The following is a 22,883-nucleotide window of genomic DNA, read 5'->3' as shown; positions in this document are numbered from 1 at the left end:
CGGCTTCTGCCTGTTTCTTATAGTTACTGTGTGCACAGTCTTAATGCGTCCCCAGCCTATTGCTGTGAGTCACTGGATACTTAAACCCCCTCCACCCAGTAGGAGGTGCCTGAGCAACACTTTCACTCAGTTTGTCTTTTGCAACTGAGTTGCCAGGTCCTGTCCTGACTCTAGTCTGTTTCAGCCACCCTGGGGGCTGAGTACGCAGGGTCTCTACCTCTACCTGCGACTTCTAGTCAGTTTCTGCCACCCTGGGGGCTGAGTTCCCAGGCTCGTTCCTGTATCTTGTTCCTGGTTCAGATCCTGTCTGAACAGTATCCTAGTCCGTTACTTGTTTGTCTCTATGTCTGTATCCTCCCTCTGAACCTGCACCTAACTCCAACTCATTGTCTCTGTACTTCTGTTTGTGAGTCTTGTGCCCACTCGCTACTTCATTGTAAGTACCTTGTGTGTATCTGGTTCTTCTCGTTCTGTTTCCCTCCCTCTGTATCTAATTCCTGTGTTCCAGCTATCTTCTTGTGTTTTCCAGTCTGTTCCATGTGAAGAGGGCCCTGTCCTGTCTACCACATCTGCGGGTTTTGCTTTGCTCTGCTTGCTCACCGCATCTGCGGTTTTGCTTTGCTTGTTCACCGCATCTGCGGTTTTGCTCTGCTTTGCTTGTTCACCGAATCTGCGGGTTTTGCTCTGCTTTGCTTGTTCAGCGCATCTGCGGTTTTGCTCTGCTTTGCTTGTTCACCGCATCTGCGGGTTTTGCTCTGCTTTGCTTGTTTGCTTGTTCACCGCATCTGCAGTTTTGCTCTGCTTTGCTTGTTCACCGCATCTGCGGGTTTTGCTCTGCTTTGCTTGTTCACCGCATCTGCGGGTTTTGCTCTGCTTTGCTTGTTTGTTTGTTCACCGCATCTGCAGTTTTGCTCTGCTTTGCTTGTTCACCGCATCTGCGGGTTTTGCTCTGCTTTGCTAGTTCACCGCATCTGCGGTTTTGCTCTGCTTTGCTTGTTCACCGCATCTGTGGGTTTTGCTCTGCTTTGCTAGTTCACCGCATCTGCGGTTTTGCTCTGCTTTGCTTGTTCACCGCATCTGTGGGTTTTGCTCTGCTTTGCTTGTTCACCGCATCTGCGGTTTTGCTCTGCTTTACTTGTTCACCGCATCTGCGGGTTTTGCTCTGCTTTGCTAGTTCATCGCATCTGCGGTTTTGCTCTGCTTTGCTTGCTTACTGAATCTGTGGTTTTGCTCTGCTTGTTCACCGCATCTGCGGGTTTTGCTCCGCTCTGCTTGTCTACCGCACCTGCGGCTCTGTTCCTATATCCCGGTCTGTACTGGTCCCTCTACTGCCTACGTTTCTACTTGCCAGTACCCGCCTGTCTGCATGTCAGCCGTGCCTCCCTGTGCCCACCTGTTTGCATGCCAGCCGTGCCTCCCTGTGCCCACCTGTCTGCATGCCAGCCGTGCCTGCCAGTGTCCAACTATCTGCATACCAGCTGTGCCTGTCAATATCCACCTGTCTGCATACCAGCCGTGCCTGCCAGTACCCACCAGTCAATATGCCAGTTTAACCTGCCTGTTCCTGCATTCCCCGGTGTGGGTCAACAGCTGTGACCAGGGTCTGACCTGGAGTAGCACCTGGTCCCTCTGCTCGGTTCCTCCCAGGTTCACGGAGTCGACTGAGCCGCCGTGTGACCTTGGTCGGATCGGGTTGATACTTAGTTACGACCTCCAGGCACTCCTCGGTTCATGGTACAGTGGGATCACTAATCACGCTCATGCCAGTCTGCCCGGGCGTGTGCGTAACAGTATGGTACACACCATGTCACCAAACAGCACAGTGAGTATCTGTAGCCCCATATACAGGCCCACTGACTGATTACAAGATTGTAGACACCTGTGATTCTAATTAGTGGATACAACTTGATTTAATATGTCCCTTTTGTCACATTTTTAGGGGTCCAGGCCTATTTCATGAGTTTAATTTTTTTTTAAATTCTGTGGAAGCAGAAAAGCAATGTCTGACTTTCATTTGTTCATTTTCATTGATTTTTAATTTATTATTATTTTTGTCAGATTCAAGTTATTTCTGTGACCACTGTGGGTTTTTCTTTCATTAAACGAGGGGACCAACAATTGTAACCACATGTGTATGTTGCTCCCCCATCCTTGTATATATGTTGCTCCCCCCATCCTTGTATATATGTTGCTCCTCCATCCTTGTATATATGTTGCTCCCCCATCTTTGTATATATGTTGCTTCCCCATTCTGGTATATATGCTGCTCCCCCATCCTTGTATATATGTTGCTCCCCCATCCTTGTATATATGTTGCTCCTCCATCCTTGTATATATGTTGCTCCCCCATCCTTGTATATATGTTGCTCCCCCATCCTTGTATATATGTTGCTCCCTCATCCTTGTATATATGTTGCTCCCCATCATTGTATATATGTTGCTCCCCCATCCTTGTATATATGTTGCTCCCCCATCCTTGTATATATGCTGCTCCCCCATCCTTGTATATATGTTGCTCCCCATCCTTGTATATATGTTGCTTTCCCATCCTTGTATATATGTTGCTTCCCCATCCTTGTATATATGTTGCTCCCCCATCCTTGTATATATGTTGCTCCCCCATCCTTGTATATATGTTGCTCCCCCATCCTTGTATATATGTTGCTTTCCCATCCTTGTATATATGTTGCTTCCCCATCCTTGTATATATGTTGCTCCCCCATCCTTGTATATATGTTGCTCCCCCATCCTTGTATATATGTTGCTCCCCCATCCTTGTATATATGTTGCTCCCCCATCCTTGTATATATGTTGCTCCCCCATCCTTGTATATATGTTGCTCCCCATCCTTGTATATATGTTGCTCCTCCATCCTTGTAGATATGTTGCTCCCCCCATCCTTGTATATATGCTGCTCCCCCATCCTTGTAGATATGTTGTCGTCCTTCATCCTGGTACATGCCCCACCCATGAATATGCTCCCCCATCCTTGTAGATATGTTGTCGTCCTTCATCCTGGTACATGCCCCACCCATGAATATGCTCCCCCATACTTGTATTTGCGCTGCTACTCATCGCATAATAAAAACAGACAAACATAATAAACACTCCTACTCACCTTCCTTCTGCTCCCGCACCGCGTCCTAACCTGAAGCCAGCAGCTGATTTCAGCGTCCTAACGACGGGGCGCATGACGTCATTGCCATGTGCCCAGTCGCTTGTACGCTGACACCGGCTGCTGGCAGCGTGCATTGCAGCGCACCGGCCTGGCAAGTTTGTGCGTTGCAATACACTTCAGCTAGATGTGTGTCAGAGAATGTACATCTAGCTGAAGTCGGCGGGCTCCAAGTATTCACCCGCCGGGTCCGGTCCTAGTGCTGAGGCGATGGCGCGCATGCCCTTAGTTAGGGCTCTACGTGCCCTTCTGGCACGCGTGCCATAGGTTCGCCAGCACTGCTATAGACTGTCCCATATATATGTGATACACCAGGTATACGAGACACCTCAATTCTTATTTAACATAGGATTTCGTTCAAGTCCCCACTGTCCTAGATGCAAAACTAACATAGCAGATATGCTTCATATGATGTGGAACTGTCCTAACTTGGTGTCCTTTTGGAAGAGTGTTGTAGCAATGATTAACAGGGTTTATTCAATTGACGTAGAGCTTTCACCATTGGTATGTATACTGGGATATGTTGAAGATCTGACTATTGATGAGTATGGCAAAGTTGCGGCAGCACGTATGTTATATATGGCAAGAAAATTGAGAACTGAGGAGATTTTGCCTCGGCTTGCTTTGACTTACGATTATATGATGCCTCAAATTAAACTTCTTTGAAAATTAATAAAAATGTTATTAGTACTTCCACAAGTTATATGTAATTGGATTGACTATTATTACTATGTTCAAATATTCGTTCATCTAATTATGCAGGTTTTACAGAGCCAAGATGTATAAATAACTCATGTTTAATGCTTCATAAGGTTGGGCGGTGGAGAACTGTGTTTCTCCAATGTTTGTCTGGTTGTTGTTGTTTTTTCCTTTTTATTTTTTTATTTTTTCCTTTGTGTAAATCTTTATCAAAATAAACAAAAAACATTTGATTTAAAAAGAAACAGATTCAGAGTCCTCAGGCTGAGTCAGACAGAAACTTAGTGAGAATGCATCAGCTGTTATGTTTTTAGTACATAGTTTAAATGTTACAGCAAAATCAAATCTAGAAAATAACAAAGCCCATCTGGTTTATCACGGGTTGAGTTTTTAGCTGTTTCTCAATAACTCAGATTTTATAATACCATAATAACTGTGACTTAATGTTTGGCAACTTCGAGGAAGTTTTGTGATTGATCGAAGTGCCAACAATTCATGATTACTGATGTCAAAATTTCTTTCGGCAGGTGAAAATGATCATGAAAAGGAAGGAGCATGGACAAAGTTGAGCCCTGGAAAGAAGCACCCTTAACCTTTCCCATACAAAGTTTTACTTGTGAGCTACACCTGGTTTTTCTTTCACTTCCCCATTTCTATGAGGCCTCGCACATGGAGAGGTATGACATTAGTGATAGGGACCATATTTAGGTACACCTTGACATTGTTGGATACGTTACGTTTTTAACATTTACAGTAATAGAGTTCATGTATTTATTAACTGCAGTGTGCTGACGTATAGTGTACGTATATGTTTGTATATTGGCCACATAGCACCAGTACATTAATTTAATGCTAAACGCAGGCAGACCCTCATTTTTTCTTTTTTTGACTTGAGTGAGAGACGGGGTAACTTGTGATAGCACCACTCCAACTCCAACCTTAGAGGCATCGACCTCCACAATGAAAGGACACTTAAGAATGAGGTGAACCAATAAAAGGTCAGATGAAGAATGTTCTTTTAAATCAGTGAAGGTGCAAATTGTCTCAGGCTTCCAACTAACCATATCTGCCCCCATCTTGGTCAAGTCAGTGGGAAACAACATGGGAATGTTGATACCTTGTCAAGGGTTTATTGTATGGTGACAGAAGGTGCCAAGCCCCCCGGCTTTGGGCAGAGGGGGGGTATGTAAGGTGGCTGCCGGACAGGTCGTGGACGGGAGGTATGTGTCTCCGAAGTGCCAAGCTTCGGTGATGTAGGACCCGGAGAAGCAGGCTCCAGCACACATAGTGCTGAGAGGAATTTAATGGGCCCGGATTACAGGGCCGGGTTTTACGAGCAGCTGAAAGAGCTGGGGGGAACAGCTGCTCACTTACCTCCAGTCCATGTCTTGGAAGGCTAATTTAAGACAGCTGCGTCTGTCTCTGTCTGTCTGTGTTTGTTGGGCAGGGTGAGAAGACCTTGCAGGTGCTTCCAGGTGCTTCTTAGACTCTGCAGGAGGCAGAGAAAAGCACCTTGTTTAAACGGCTGAGACCGTGCTGCATGGACTTGTTAGATTGAGCTTTGTTCTGTTATTCCTTTTGGTGCCAGGAAAAGGCTGTTAATTTTGTTTCTTAACTGGTGTATGGACATTAAATAAACCACCAGTTTATTTGAACCCGTGGACTGCATCACTGTGTGAACCCGTGCCTACCTCCAACGCGGCTCAGTGAGTACAAATCCCTACAATTGGTGCTAGAAGCACAGGCACAGTTCCCAAGCGGCAGTGTGACTGCTACAAGAAGACGTATATGTCCTGGGTGAAGTCGGCCATAAGCCAACAAGTGTCGCCGGACAAAATGGAGGACCTGCTTAAACATCTATTGCAGGCACAGCAGACGCAACAAGCGCAGCACCAGCAGCAACTTCAGCAACAGCAGGCGCAGTTCCAGCAGCAGTACTGGCAGAGCCAGCAGAGCATGCAGCAGATCATGCTGCAGAGCCAGCAGAGCAGGCAACAGAAACAGGAGCAGCAGCAAGAAACAAATAAACTTCTGATGCAGCAGTTCCAACAGCAGCAAAGACAATTGGAGATCTTGGCAGAGCAGATCCGTGACAGGACGACCTCCACATCCTCAGATCCAGGTGATGACTCACACGTCAGGAAGACAGTAAGAAGAGCATTACAAAAGATGACCCCGGGTGATGACGTTGAGGCGTTCCTGACGGTCTTTGAAAGGGTGGCAGAGCAGGAGAAATTGCCTTCAGAGCAGTGGGCGGAGGTACTGGCGCCATATTTGACAGGCGAGCCGCAGAAGGCCTATTATGACTTGGCCTTGCAGGACGCCAAAGAGTACGCCAAGTTGAAAACTGAGATTTTGGCACGCTTGGGAGTGACTCTGACTGTCAGGGCGCAACGGGTGCACCTCTGGGCCTATTGCAGTGACAAACCTCCCTGGTCCCAGATGTTCGACCTCCTACACCTGGTCCAAAAGTGGTTGCAACCTTAATCTTCCTCCCTTGCGCAGATGGTGGAGAAAGTAGTTATAGACAGGTTTATACACTCTCTCCCGAAGTCTGTGAAATCCTGGGTTGCCCAGGGAGATCCCCATAATGCCGATGACTTGGTGGGGTTGGTGGAAAGATACCAGGCGGTTGAGAGTCCGTTGAGAAAACAAGGGGTCGTAGCCTCTCAATACTGGGTTCCAAAAAGGCAGCGGACACCCAAAAGAAGGGAGCTAGCGCCACACCTGGGGGGCGTCCTAGAGTTCGGGAGGGGTCTGAGTTGCTGCCCAAGGTCCCACCCCATAATATAGTGTGTTGGAGATGTCATACCCCTGGCCATATTGCCGCCCGGTGTCCCATAAACTCTGAGCCAATGTACTGCAACATGGGCCGGCTTTGCTCTTACTTTGCCTACCCCACCGGCAGCGCGGTTCGTCAACATGGCGAGGGCCCTCAGGCATGCTCAGTGTCAGTAAACGGGGCACAAGTCTCTGGACTATTGGACTCAGGAAGTTTGGTGACCCTGATAAGGGCCATGCTCCCTCATCGGCTGGTTCCTGGGAAGGTGGTGGGTGTCCAGTGTATCCATGGGGATGCTAAGAACTATCCTGTGGCCCAGGTGGATATAAACACGGACTGTGGCACCACATCTCATGAAGTGGCGGTCGTTAGGGACCTATTGCATCCCATAATAATTGGACGTGACTTTGCATTATTCTGGGAAATGTGGGGGAAAGCGGGGACACCTGGTTGCTCGGATGACAGCCAGATCGCCCCTAAGGAAACTTACCCGCAGAACATAGTAGATGAGTTTCCCATGTGTGTGTTTGTGACCGGTGAGGATGAGTCAACATCCCCTGAGGCCAATATCCCTGAGCTGGATGTGTCCGAGGGAAACTTTGGAACTGCCCAACTCAGGGATTTAACTCTGAAAGGGGCCTTTGAAAATGTTACTGTGTTAAATGGGGTGCCTCAGGAACCGGGGGCTGACACTCGGTTCCCTCATTTTGCTGTGAATGGGGATTTGCTGTACAGAGTAACCAAGCCAAGGGGTGAGGTAATAAGACAGTTGCTGGTGCCAGGGCCCTATAGACGCAGGGTGTTAGACATGGCTCATTCTCATGTGTTGGGTGGTCACCTGGGTGCAGACAAGACTCAAGAACGGATCCTCCAAAGACTCTACTGGCCAGGTTGCTATAGAGAAATAAAGAGTTATTGTCGTTCCTGCCCCACATGCCAGATAACCTCCCCAGTGGCCCACTTCCGCAGTTCCCTAGTGCCCCTACCCGTCATCGAGGTTCTATTCGAACGCATAGCAATGGATCTAGTGGGGCCTCTTGTCAAGTCCACCCGAGGGCATCAGTATATCCTGGTGGTATTAGATTATGCTACACGGTATCCGGAGGCCGTACCACTACGAAACTCCTCCGCCAGGTGTATAGCCCGGGAGTTAGTCCACATGTTTTCAAGAATGGAGTTGACTAAGGAGATCCTAACAGACCAAGGAACTCCATTTATGTCGAAGGTCATGAGGGAATTGTGCAAGACACTGCAGATTGCACAACTGAGAACCTCCGTGTACCATCCCCAGACGGACGGACTGGTCGAGAGGTTTAACAAAACCTTGAAAGCAAAGTTGAAGAAAGCAGTGGAAAAGGATGGCCGAGACTGTGACTATCTGCTTCCCTATCTGTTGTTCGCCATCAGGGAAGTTCCCCAAGCTTCCACAGGTTTCTCCCCGTTTGAACTACTCTATGGACGACACCCTCGAGGACTCCTGGATGTGGCGAAAGAGTCCTGGGAAGCTGAGACCACTCCCTATAGGAGCGTGGTGGAGCACATTGCCCAGATGCAAGAGAGGATTGCCCACGTGATGCCCATTGTGAGGGAGCACCTCCTCAAGGCACAAAAGGCACAGTCCAGGGTGTATAATAGGTCGGCCAGGGTGAGATCGTTCAACCCAGGAGATCGAGTGCTTGTGCTAGTGCCCACAGTGTAGAGCAAGTTCATGGCCAAGTGGCAGGGCCCCTATGAGGTGGTAGAGAAAGTGGGGGAAGTCAACTATAAAATCCACCAACCATGTTAAGTTGATTAAGCCATGGCAAGACAGAGAGCCAGGGGGAGCTCCCTGTTTAGTGGCTGAGGCCGATGTGAAAGAGGTCAAGGTGGCAGAGTCACTGTCACATGCCTAAAAGCAACAGTGCAAAGAGTTGTTACAGCGAAATAAAGACCTGTTTTCGGAGTTGCCCGGACTCACTCAGGTCATAGAGCATGAGGTTCTCACAGAGCCTCATGTTCGCGTCAATCTAAAACCATACCGGATCCCCGAAGCCCGCAGAGAGGCGATCTCAAAAGAAGTAAGGCGGATGCTTAACCTGGGAGTCATTGAAGAGTCCAAATGTGGATGGTCCAGTCCTATAGTCTTAGTGCCGAAACCAGATGGGGAATGGCGGTTTTGCAACGACTAAAGGAAGCTAAATGAGGTCTCAAAGTTTGACGCCTACCCAATGCCTAGGGTAGATGAGCTTATCGAAAGGCTAGGACCGGCTCGGTACATCACCACTCTGGGCCTCACCAAAGGATATTGGCAAATTCCCCTGTCCAAAGAGGCCAAGGAGAAGACAGCCTTCTCGACGCCAGACGGATGTTATCAATATGTCAGGATGCAGTTTGGGTTGCAGGGAGCTCCGGCCACCTTCCAGAGAGCCATGGACCGGATCTTAGCACCCCACAAAAAGTATGCAGTGGCCTACCTAGATGACATAGTCATATTTAGCCAGGACTGGGAAAGTCATCTGGACAAAGTTCAAGCCATACTTGATGCCCTAAGGAAGGCGGGCTTTACTATCAACCCGAAGAAATGTGCCATGTGGTTGGTAGGGGGGAAATAAAACCACAAATAAATAAGGTCAAGGCGATCTTGAACTGGCCACAGCCCCTCTCGAAGAAGCAGGTCAGAGCGTTTCTAGGCATTGTGGGCTACTATCGAAGATTTGTCCCTAACTTTGCCCTGATAGCAGCCCCGCTGACGGATCTTCTGAAAGGGACGAAGTCAGCTATGGCCAAATGGTCCCCGGAAGCTGAAGCTTCCTTCCAGGAATTGAAACTGGTCCTCTGTAAACAACCAGTCTTGGTGGCCCCCAACTTCTCCAAGGAGTTTGTGGTCCAGACGGATGCATCAGATGTCGGGCTGGGAGCAGTCTTGTCCCAGGAGATTAACGGAGAAGAACACCCTGTAATATACCTCAGTCAGAAGCTCTCCGCTTGTGAGAAGAACTACTCCATTGTAGAAAAAGAATGTTTGGCCATTAAGTGGGTGTTAGACACTCTGAGGTATTACCTGTTAGGTAGAAGGTTCGGGTTAGTGTCAGACCATGTCCCTCTGAGGTGGATGCGAGAAAAGAAGGGGAACAATGCCAGAGTGACTAGGTGGTTCCTGACTCTACAAGATTTTAGTCTCCGGGTAGATCATAGGCCTGGGAAGCAACATGGGAATGCTGATGCTTTGTCAAGGGTTTATTGTATGGTGACAGAAGGTGCCAAACCCCCCCAGGCTTTGGGCAGAGGGAGGGGTATGTAAGGTGGCTGCCGGACAGGTCGTGGACGGGAGGTATGTGTCTCCGGAGTGCCAAGCTTCGGTGATGTAGGACCCGGAGAAGCAGGCTCCAGCACACATAGTGCTGAGAGGAATTTAATGGGCTCGGATTACAGGGTCGGGTTTTACGAGCAGCTGAAAGAGCTGGGGGGGGGGAACAGCTGCTCACTTACCTCCAGTCCAGGTCTTGGAAGGCTAATTTAAGACAGCTGCGTCTGTCTGTGTTTGTTGGGCAAGGTGAGCAGACCTTGCAGGTGCTTGCAGGTGCTTCTTAGACTCTGCAGGAGGCAGAGAAAAGCACCTTGTTTAAACGGCTGAGACCGTGCTGCATGGACTTGTTAGATTGAGCTTTGTTCTGTTATTCCTTTTGGTGCCAGGAAAAGGCTGTTACTTTTGTTTCTTAACTGGTGTATGGACACTAAATAAACCACCAGTTTATTTGAACCCGTGGACTGCATCACTGTGTGAACCCGTGCCTACCTCCAACGCGGCTCAGTGAGTACAAATCCCTACAATATATTATATATATTGTGTAAGTTCTCCCACTTAAAAAGATGAGAGAGGCCTGTAATTGACGTCATAGGTAGACCTCAACTATGAGAGACAAAATGAGAAAACAAATCCTGAAAATCACATTGTCTGATTTGGAAAGAATTTTTTTTAAAATTTTAGTGGAAAATAAGTGTTTGGTCAATTCTAAAAGTTCATCTCAATACTTTGTTATATATCCTTTGTTGGCAATGACAGAGGTCAAACGTTTTCTGTAAGTCTTCACAAGGTTGGCACACACTGTTGCTGGTATGTTGGCCCATTCCTCCATGCAGATCTCCTCTAGAGTAGTGATGTTTTGGGGCTGTCGCTGGGCAACAGGGACTTTAAACTCCCTCCAAAGGTTTTCTATAGAGTCTAGATCTGGAGACTGGCTAGGCCACTCTTGAATCTTGAAATGCTTCTTACGAAGCCACTCCTTCGTTGCCCTGGTGGTGTGCTTGGGATCATTGTCATGCTGAAAGACCCAGACAAGTTTCATCTTCAATGCCCTTGCTGATGGAAGGAGGTTTGCACTCAAAATATAACATAGTAACATAGTTTTTAAGGTTGAAGGAAGACTAAGTCCATCTAGTTCAACCCATAGCCTAACATGTTGATCCAGAGGAAGGCAAAAAAAAAAACATGTGTCAAACACTAAGCTCCACATTGGGGAAAAAAATTCCTTCCTGACTCCATACGACAATCAGACTAGTTCCCTGGATCAACGCCCTATCAAGGAATCTAGTATATATAACCTGTAATATTATACTTTTCAAGAAAGGCATCCATGCCCTTCTTAAATTTTAATAGTGAATCACTCATTACAACATCATGCCGCAGAGAGTTCCATAGTCTCACTGCTCTTACAGTAAAGAATCCGCGTCTGTGATTATGATTAAACCTTCTTTCCTCCAGACGTAGAAGATGCCCCCTTGTCCCCGTCTCTGGCCTCAGAGTAAAAAGATCAGTAGACAGGTCTTTGTACTGTCCCCTCATATGCTTGTACATAGTAATAAGATCACCCCTAAGCCTTCATTTTTCCGCAGTAAATAACCCCAAGTGTAATAACCTGTCTTGGTATTGCAGACCCCCCAGTCCTCTAATAACCTTGGTCGCTCTTCTCTGCACCCTCTCTAGTTCAGCTATGTCTTTCTTATTCACTGGAGACCAGAACTGTACACAGTATTCTAAGTGTGGTCGCACTAGTGACTTGTATAGAGGTAAAATTATGTTCTCCTCATGAGCATCTATGCCTCTTTTAATGCATCCCATTATTTTATTTGCCTTTGCAGCAGCTGCCTGACACTGGACACTAAACGTGAGCTTGTCGTCCACCAATACACCCAGGTCTTTTTCAGTTACAGTTTTGCCCAGTGTTTTACAATTAAGCATATAATTATACATTTTATTTCCTCTGCCCAAGTGCATTACCTTACATTTATCCCCAGGATATTCTCTTGGGAGGTGTCATGTTGAATCCTTTGTCTCGTCTCCTTCTTGTAAACAATTTGAAAGTCCACTTCTATAACCAGTTCCAACTAGTTCTTTCAGGATATATATATATATATATATATATATATATATATAGTGACACACGAGTGCAGATATCTAATATATATATCAAGGTTTTCATAATATATTAAAGTGAGGGTATATATGACTAAATGATATCCAATATAACAGATATACGCAAAACAAGATTCATAACATTTAACAAAATATAAGTATAGATATTTAGTATACATCACAGTTTCATATAATGTTTTTTAGTAGATTTTAGAATCTTATCTTTAGCAGTCCCCCTTAAAACCATTTTTGAAACCCTTCATTAGATTCCCTCTCTACTTAGCACTTGTAGAAATACATAGCAAAAATTTCACACAAAAGAATATAGAGGTTACATTTAATAATATAAACTCTAGATATAAGTAAATTAATACTGCTTTCACAGCTCCCTTCTCCTTTGGCAGGGGGTGAACGCTCCAGCCGAAGTGCAAACACACAGACCCGCCCACATACTTCTCCTCCCCTAGTAGGAGGAGCCAGCCGAGGCCGGATTCCCCAGACAAGCCTGTCCGCTACACTGCCGGATGGACACGAACACACAAACCACGACAAACAAGGGAACTATACAAGCGCCACAATCCAGTGTTAAGGCCCCTTCACACATAACGAGATCGCCAGCGAAATCGCTACTGTGCGACGGGGCCTTTACACCTATTACTTAAGACTGACTGCTTAATCTGGATTGTTGTCAAAGATTCTTCTGTCCAGTTGTTTCCTCATCAGTCATTACCATTATAGGATCCACAGTTTTTTGTATTAGTTTCCGTATACAAGGAACAACACAACATGCCATCATCGCTAATATAATCATTATTACAAGAATTGCCATCCCCACCTGAACTAACCATTTCTGCCAGCCACTCATCCATGAGAAATACTGGTCCCATGGATCCTTGATCCCTGAATTTTCTTTGAGTTCTTCTGATAAACTAGTAAGTTTCTTTAGAGCAATTGTTACTTTGCCTGTAGGGCCAACATTATCTGGAATATAGGTATAACAAGAGTCCCCGAACATCTTACATATGCCCCCTTTTTCTGCTAAAATCATATCCAGAGCCATTCTATTCTGGTATGCCATTACTGATGTAGGACCTAGTTGATCTGTCAAACCCTGTAGGGCATCTTTAGTAGCATTTACAAATCTTTGCTGGTTATAATACAGATAATTAATCCAATCTACATTCTTGTTGATAGTTACGAGGGGCATGACAAAGGATTCAAATCCTGCTTTAACTTGATCTCTGGCTTTAAACTCATCTGGTACCCCCCTGGCACTCTTATAGCATCAATATAGACATGGGGTTCCAGATTTCCTTTGATATTTATTCCCACTCCCCCTTCTGTTACACATGTATATTGTTGCCCTCTCCTCAATTGGGCGGCCCTACCTATTTGTGGAGCATATTCATGATAACAGGGAACAATGCTACAATAATCAAATCTAAACGTTGCCACTTGAATGCTGGTGGCATTATACCAGAAGTTAGGTACACCTCCCGTTTTAGTAATTGCTACCTGGGACTCGGGATTCTGAGCGCTCACAAAAACAATGCAGAAAAGGATATACAGTCTCATGGCTGTGCTGGTGCTGGGGTCTTTTTGCAATGTGAAGCGTGGATCCAAGTGGCCTTCCCTTCGACTTTGACTGATGTAGGTGTCACCAAGATCACTTGGAATGGGCCCTCGTATCTGGGATCCAGGCAGGACTTCCGGATGTGCTTCTTAACGACCACCCAGTCTCCAGGTTTGATTGAGTGAGTATGCTCGTCACTGTCAGGATCTGGGATAGAAGACAAGACTGCAGCATGTGTTATTGCAAGTTCTTTGGACAATTGTATTACATAGTTAACAATGGTATCACTACCTGCAACCATCTCTTGGGGGAAATACCCTCCAAACCTTGGGGCTCCTCCAAACAAAATTTCATAGGGAGTCAGTTTGTGTTGGCTTGTCGGGGTGTTTCTGATTGAGTACAGGGCAATGGGAAGGCCGTCTGGCCAGGGAATTTGTGTCTCCTGATTAATCTTCAACAATTTGGACTTTGAAGTACCATTTAGTCTCTCAACCTTCCCACTACTTTTGGGATTGTAAGGCTTATGAAGGCCTAAGCTGGTTTACATAGTTTATAAGGCCGAAAAAAGACAAGCGTCCATCCAGTTCAGCCTATTTCTTGTGCACTGCAGCTATTCCGCAGCGTTGATCCAGGGGAAGGCAACAAAAAACCATGCGGTATAGGCCAATTTACATCATTGAGGAAAAATTCACTTCCCGACACCAATCTGGCAGTCAGATTAAATCCCTGGATTAATTAACTAAGCATAAGATGTAATTTTATTGTTCTCAAGAAAGGTGTCCATGCCTCTCTTGAACTCTTTAATTGAGTTGGACATCACCACTTCCTCTCCCAGAGAGTTCCAGAGTCTCACGGCTCTGACCGTAAAGAATCCCCTTCTATGCTGGTGCAGGAACCTCCTTTCCTCCAGACGCATAGTGTGCCCCCTCGTCTTTGTCACCATCCTTGGTATAAACAGGTCATGGGAGAGATCTCTGTACTGCCCCCTGATGTATTTATACATGTTTATGAGGTCTCCCCTAAGCCTTCTCTTTTCCAATGTAAATAGGCCTAATTTTGACAACCTCTCTGGGTATTCTAGTCCCTCCATTCCCTTTATTACCTTAGTCGCCCTCCTTTGTACCCTCTCTAGCTCCAATATGTCTTTCCTGAGCACCGGAGCCCAGAACTGTGCACAATATTCTAAGTGCGGCCTCACCAGCGCTTTATACAGAGGAAGAACAATGTTCTCATCATATGCCCCTATTCCTCTTCTGATGCATGCCATGACTCTATTTGCCTTCGCAGCTGCTGCCTGACACTGGGAACTCCAATTTAATTTGCTATTAACCAAGACGCCCAGGTCCTTCTCCATGTCAGATTTCCCCAACGGTTTCCCATTTAATATGTATGGGTGACTGCTGTTTTTCTTTCCCATGTGCATGACCTTACATTTATCGGCATTGAACCCCATTTGCCATTTTTTGGCCCAACTCCCCAATTTATCTAAATCCTCCTGTAGCTGTGCCCTGTCCTCATCTGTATTAACTACTTTACAAAGTTTAGTATCATCTGCAAATATTGCTATTTTACTATGCAACCCTTCCACTAGATCATTAATAAATATATTAAATAATATAGGGCCCAAGACAGACCCTTGAGGCACCCCCCTAGTAACCCTGACACACCCTGAGCTTACTCCATTGATAACCACCCTCTGCTTTCTATCACTCAGCCAGCTATTTACCCACTTGCACACATTATCCCCCAGACCAAGCATTCTCATTTTATATACCAACCTTTTGTGTGGCACGGTATCAAACGCTTTGGAGAAGTCAAGGTATACAACATCCACTGACTCTCCCCAGTCCAGCTGTGAGCTCACCTCCTCGTAGAAGGCGATCAGGTTTGTTTGGCAGGAGCGATCCCTCATGAATCCATGTTGATATGGAGTTAGACAGTTATTATCATTAAGATATTCTACAATAGCATCTCTAAGAAATCCTTCAAACAATTTACCCACAACAGACGTTAAGCTGACTGGTCTATAGTTCCCAGGGTCACTTTTAGACCCCTTTTTGAATATTGGTACCACATTTGCTTGGCGCCAGTCTAGTGGGACAGTCCCTGTCCATAAAGAGTGCTTGAATATAAGATACAGCGGTCTGTCTATCACATTACATAATTCTTTTAGTACCCGGGGGTGTATGCCATCTGGGCCTGGTGACTTGTCTATTTTGATATTATTTAGGCGTTTCTGAACTTCCTCCTGGGTTAGGTGGGTGATATTTAGCGGAGGGTTTACTTTATCACTCTGCATTTCCTCCGATAAATTGTTTTCTTTTGTGAAAACAGTGGAGAAGAAGCTATTGAGTAGGTTTGCTTTACCTTCATCACCCTCTATGATTTTAACCAGGTTATTTTTCAATGGGCAAACGCCATCAGTTTTAATCCTTTTACTGTTTATATAGTTAAAGAACAGTTTGGGATTCGTTTTACTTTCCTTGGCAATTAGTCTCTCTGTCTCCTCTTTTGCTATTCTTATTTGTTTCTTACAGATTTTGTTTTTTTCCCTATAAGATATTAGCGCTTCCTCGCTGCCTTCTTGTTTAAGTTTACCGAAAGCCCTTTTTTTGTTTTTCATTGCCCTCTTGACTTCCTTATTTAGCCACATTGGCTTCCTCCTATTCCTAGCCCTTTTATTCCCATAAGGTATGTACCTTCTACAGTGACTATGTAGGACTGTTTTGAAAATTTCCCATTTTCTATCCGTGCTCCTATTACTAAAGATACTATCCCAGTCTATAAGGTGAAGGGCATCTCTTAGCTGATCAAACTTTGCCCTCCTGAAGTTCAGTGTTTTTGTGACTCCCTTGCTGGGCACCCTACTGAAGCACATGTGGAATTGTATAATGTTGTGGTCACTATTTCCCAGGTGCCCCCCGACCTGCACCTCAGTTATTCTGTCTGGCCTGTTAGTTAATATTAAGTCTAAAAGGGCCGTCCCTCTAGTTGGTTCCTGCACAAGTTGTGACAAATAATTGTCTTTGATAATTGACAGAAACCTGTTTCCTTTCTGAGATCTACAGCTTTCGGTTTCCCAGTCTATATCGGGGTAGTTGAAGTCCCCCATAATAATCACCTCGTTATTTTTTGCTACTTCGTCTATTTGTCTCATTAATAGACTTTCCGTGGCTTCTGCTATATTTGGTGGTTTATAACAGACTCCTATGATAATTTTATTATTGTTTTTTGCCCCATGTATCTCCACCCATAAGGACTCGACCTCCTCATTTCCCTCCCATACATCCTCCCGTATTGTAGGCTTTAGACACGTCTTTACATATAGACAGACTCCACCCCCTTTCCGACTTCTTCGATCCCTTCTAAACAGACTGTAACCCTGTAAGTTAACTGCCCAGTCATAGCTTTCATCTAACCATGTCTCGGTTATTCCCACTATGTCATAGTTACCTGTAGATATTTCTGCTTCCAGTTCATCCATCTTGTTTGTCAGGCTCCTGGCATTTGCTAGCACGCAGTTTACACGATTTTGTTTTGTTCCAATCTTCTCCCTGTGGATTGTATTAGAAATTTTCTTACCTCCCTTCCAAGTATCTTGTCTTGGACCTTCTTTGTCGCACTTCATATCTTTCATTAGTATGTTCTCTGGTTGCATGTTCGTGTCCAGCGTTTTTCTTCCCATCCCCTCTTCTTCTAGTTTAACGCCCTCCTGATGAGTGTTGCGAGTCTCCTGGCGAATGTGTTTTTCCCGGGTTTGTTGAGGTGTAGTCCGTCTCTGGCAAGGAGTCCGTCATAGAGGTAATTCACACCGTGGTCCAGGAATCCAAATCCTTGTTGTCTGCACCATCGTCTCAGCCAGTTGTTCACCTCAAGGATCCTGTTCCATCTCCTGACGCCATGCCCGTCTACTGGAAGGATAGAAGAAAAAACTACCTGCGCATCCAGTTCTTTTACTTTCTTCCCCAATGCTTCAAAGTCCTTGCAGATTGTCGGTAGGTCCTTCTTTGCCGTGTCATTGGTGCCAACATGTATCAGAAGAAATGGGTGGACATCCTTGGAACTGATGAGCTTCGGTATCCTATCGGTAACATCCTTGATCTTCGCCCCTGGGAGGCAGCATACTTCTCTTGCGGTTATGTCCGGTCTGCAGATAGCTGCTTCTGTTCCTCTCAGTAGTGAGTCTCCCACCACCACCACTCTTCTTCCCTTCTTGGCTGTCCTTTTTCTTGTCGCTTCTGGGTGCTCTTTCCTTTTTTGCTTGCTGGTAGTTCCTCATCCTTAGGTGTGCCATCTTCGTCCTCCACAAGTCCTTGGAATCTGTTTCTCAGTTGTGTGGTTGGTGGTGTCTCCATGGTCTTCTTACTTCTTTTGGTCACTTGCCTCCACTTGTCTGCCTCTGGAGGTTCTCTGATGCTTCCTTGACTTTCCGTGACCAGTAGTGACGCTTCTGTTCTGTCCAGGAAGTCTTCATTTTCCTTGATGAGTTTTAATGTCGCAATTCTTTCTTCCAGTCCCCACACCTTTTCTTCTAAAAGAGCCAGTAGTCTACAATTCTGGCAGGTGAAGTTGGTTTCAGCTTCTGGTCGATCTGTGAACATGTAGCACATGTTGCAGCTCACCATGTAGGTTGTCACATCTGCCATGCTGCTCCTTGTCCCTGCTGACTTGATGTCTGTCTTCTTTCTTGTGACGGCGCGCGGTTTGGCGATGCTTTCCAAGCAGCTGGTCCCGGCTGTACCCAACGATCTTCTAGCTGAAGGAGACTCTTCGCTTTTCCCAGAAGGCACCTGGAATATGCAAATTGTCCTGGTTTACAACCCTGGTTCCTACCATACTCCACAGATCCCTGTAGAGTTGGGCCGTGAATGCTGGTCCCTGGTCACTTTCTGCTACTTCTGGTACCCCAAATCTACACACAACCTCTGTCGTCAGTTTCTTAGCTGTGGTGCGGGCTGTCATGTTAGTGACTGGGTAGGCCTCAGGCCAGCCTGAAAACATATCCACTATTACCAAAACATATTCATATTTCCCTACTTTGGACATCTGAATATGGTCAACTTGGATTCTCTGAAATGGGTATAGTGGTTTTGCCAGATGTTTTGAGTCTTTTCTGTCTTTCCTGGATTGCAAGTTGCACAGATCAAGCAGGCCTTTGTGTATCGCAGAATGGGTGTTGATATTCCAGGTGCCAAGTATAATTTGTTTATCTTTTGGAACATCTGATCTTTTCCCAGGTGTCTGGCTCCATGAGCCCATGAGATTGCCGCTGGATATAGTGTTCGTGGAAGGCATACTCTTGGACCTAACATCCATAGGCCATACTTGTCCTGCTTGGCTCCCGACTTCTTCCACTCTCCTTTTTCTTCTGCTCCAGCTTCTGCCTGATATTTGTATAGTAAGGTCCATGGTGGTGTTATATGTTCACTCTCATTGTGGTCTTGGATTTGTCTCTTACTTCTTGTCATAACCATTGTTTGGGCTGGGATTTGTTGTTCCTGCCGTTTCACTTCTGCTGTCTCTTTCCCTGGGCACCACTGAAGGGCTGCGTCCTTGGCTGCTTCATCTGCATAATGATTACCCAGGGCTTCTTTTGTATCCAAGCGTCTGTATGCTCGGACTTTGATTACAGCTACTTCTTCTGGCAACTTCAATGCCTCCTAAAGGTCTTTTACAAGACCTGTGTGTTTGATGGGTGTCCCGGTGGCTGTAAGAAATCCTCTGTTCTTCCACAGATAACAGAAATCATGTGCCACACCAAAATCATAGTTTGAATCCGTATAGATATTAATCTTGCCCTCCCCTGCCTTTCAAGCCTCTGTGAGTGCAACTAGCTCCGCCTCCTGAGCTGACATGGACGGGGGCAATGGGCCTACTGAGACAGGCTGGTCCATTGTGACTACTGCGTAGCCCGTGTGGAATCTTCCTGCTTTATCAGCAAACCTAGAGCCATCCGTCCACATCTGGAGGTCTGGATTGGGGAGGGGCTCTTCTTGGATCTTCAAATTATGTTGTGCTTCTGACATCATCTGTTCAGTGCAATCATGCTCAAGGAGATCTTCTATGTTTGGGCCATCTGGGTCAAAATCATGTGGCCTGAGATTAACGGGAGGAGAATTGTCCACATTATCCCCCCTGGAAAGAGGCAGCAGAGTGGCAGGGTTAAATACTGTACATCTGTGGAGAGTGATGTTCTCAGGAAGCAAAAGGGAACACTCAAGACGGACATGTCTTTGCGCAGATAGGAATCTTGGCTGTGTCTGAGCAAGGATAGCCTTGAGGTCGTGAGGAGCCATAACGCGGGTTTCATGTCCGAGGATCACATCAGCCGTCTTGTCAAGAAGCAAGTGTGCAGCCTGAACAGCTCTGAGACATGAAGGGGCGGCTCTGGCAACAGGATCAAGCCTTGCTGAGTAGTAGGCAATGGATCTCATGCTGCCTCCATGTTTCTGGGCGAGAACTCCAGAGGCATGTCCCTTGACTTCGTGTACAAACAGGTAGAAGGGCTTGGTATAAACAGGTATGCCCAAGGCTGGGGCAGATACGATGGCTTCTTTTAGCTTCTCAAAGGAGTCATACATCTGGCTGGGTATGTTATGACCATAGGCGATAAGATTACCTTCTCTTAGGGCATCATGGGATAATCTTCTTCATCTGTAGTTAACATGGCAGTGACTGCTTTCTTCTGCTTTGGAGCAATCTCTTGGAATCCTTTAGCTATGAGCACTGCAGTTTTCATATCTAGAGTCTTGATTTCTGGCCTAGCTGTAGTGATCAGTTTCTTAAGGTCATCTCTAAGACCACGAACAAAGGCAGAAACTAAAATACCCTGCTGAACTTTAATTTGTTCACTGAAGCCCATGTCTTGGAATATTTGAGTCATTCTGGCTGCATACCTTTCCACTGATTCTTTCTCCTTCTGTGTAATATCTGATAAATTGGTCGACTGGTCGCTTAATTTCTCCTGAGCCCATGTCTTAAGTTGCTGGCAGAAATCCTGTCCCGATTCCCATGTAGTATCAGAGACTAACCGGTCATCATCCAGAGATCTTTCTATTACAGGCCAATATGCATCTCCTGCTTTAACAGACACAAGAGAGGACAAATCTTGCCATGTAGCTGAGTATGTCTTCTGAATAGCCAAAACTGCTTGGTAGAAAGGCATGGGTTGTTTCTCTGGGTCTGGCAATTGGTTGCAGAGTGTCATGGCCTGGTGAATTTTACATACATGATAGGTTCTGGTTTGCCAAGAGCAGGTGGTGGCGTGATAGGCTTAGGGGTTAAATTAGATGGTGGTCTAGGTAGGCCTGGCAGCAACTCTTCTTCATCCACATCATTTTTAATTGGTACTGATGGAGTTGGCCCATTGAAAAATAACCTGGGTAAAATCATAGAGGGCGATGAGGGTAAAGCAAACCTACTCAATAGATTCTTCTCCACTGTTTTCACAAAAGAAAACAATTTATTGGAGGAAATGCAGAGTGATAAAGTAAACCCTCCGCTAAATATCACCCACCTAACCCAGGAGGAAGTTCAGAAATGCCTAAATAATATCAAAATAGACAAGTCACCAGGCCCAGATGGCATACACCCCCGGGTACTAAAAGAATTAAGTAATGTGATAGACAAACCGCTGTATCTTATATTCAAGCACTCTTTATGGACAGGGACTGTCCCACTAGACTGGCACCAAGCAAATGTGGTACCAATATTCAAAAAGGGGTCTAAAAGTGACCCTGGGAACTATAGACCAGTAAGCTTAACGTCTGTTGTGGATAAATTGTTTGAAGGATTTCTTAGAGATGCTATTGTAGAATATCTTAATGATAATAACTGTCTAACTCCATATCAACATGGATTCATGAGGGATCACTCCTGCCAAACAAACCTGATCGCCTTCTACGAGGAGGTGAGCTCACAGCTGGACTGGGGAGAGTCAGTGGATGTTGTATACCTTGACTTCTCCAAAGCGTTTGATACCGTGCCACACAAAAGGTTGGTATATAAAATGAGAATGCTTGGTCTGGGGGATAATGTGTGCAAGTGGGTAAATAGCTGGCTGACTGATAGAAAGCAGAGGGTGGTTATCAATGGAGTAAGCTCAGGGTGTGTCAGAGTTACTAGCGGGGTGCCTCAAGGGTCAGTCTTGGGCCCTATATTTAATATATTTATTAATGATCTAGTGGAAGGTGTTACGGGTCCGGGAAGTGGAACCTCTGAGCTGCAATACAAGGGGGAAGTCCTTGTAAGGAAGCGGGTGACTCCCAGGGAGGGCAAGCAGGTAGTCACAGCAAGTGACGGGGACAGTCTCTGGGTAGACAGGCAGGTGGTCACGGCAAGTGATGGGGGCAGTCTCTGGGTAGATAGGCAGGAGGTCACGGCAAGTGACCGGGGCAGTCTCTGGGTAGATAGGCAGGTGGTCACGGCAAGTGACCGGGGCAGTCTCTGGGTAGATAGGCAGGTGGTCACGGCAAGTGACCGGGGCAGTCTCTGGGTAGATAGGCAGGTGGTCACGGCAAGTGACCGGGGCAGTCTCTGGGTAGACAGACGAGGCGGGTACCTGACAGGTAGCTGGCGGGCGCTCCCAGGTGAGCGGGCAGACTGAGACAGCAGGAAACAGTCAGGTAACTGGTGGACGCTCCCAGGTGAGCAGTCTGACAGACGAGGCAGGAGACAGGCAGGTGACTGGTGGGCGCTCCCAGGTGAGCAGTCAGCAGACAAGGCAGGTAACAGGCAAGTAACTGGTGTACGCTCCCAGGTGAGCGGTCTGACAGACGAGGCAGGTAACAGGCAGGTAACTGAAGGACGCTCCCAGGTGAGCGGACTGGCAGACAAGGCAGGTAAGTAGAAGATGATCCCAGGTGAGCGGTCTGACGGACTAGGCAAGTAACAGGCTGGCATGCAGGACGGGAAGTCAGGTTAGCAGCGGAACCTGAGGGCTGAAGCACAGGTGAGACACAGTGCAAACAACATAGCTCGGGCACCTCCATTTTGGAGGAGGTGCCTTATAAATGGGAGGTCCTCCGGCAATTGGCCGGGGACTCCTTAGGACGGCGCGCGCGGTCCCTTTAAGAGCGGGGGAACGCGCGCGCGCGTGCCCTAAGCACACTGCCGGGGAAGGAGCGCGTGCCGGAAGCAGCGGGGAGAGAAGCGCTGGAGGACGCCGCGCCAGGAGTGGGGAGGTGAGAGGGACGGCGTCTCTGCCTAGCACGGGGCAGAGACGCCGATGCTACAGTACCCCCCCCTTTAGGCCCCCTCTTTT

This window comes from Phyllobates terribilis, unplaced genomic scaffold (genome assembly GCF_046119375.1).
Source record: "Phyllobates terribilis strain yellow unplaced genomic scaffold, ASM4611937v1 Scaffold_5__5_contigs__length_657084704, whole genome shotgun sequence".
Lineage (NCBI taxonomy): Eukaryota > Metazoa > Chordata > Amphibia > Anura > Dendrobatidae > Phyllobates > Phyllobates terribilis.
This window is presented reverse-complemented; position numbering follows the sequence as displayed.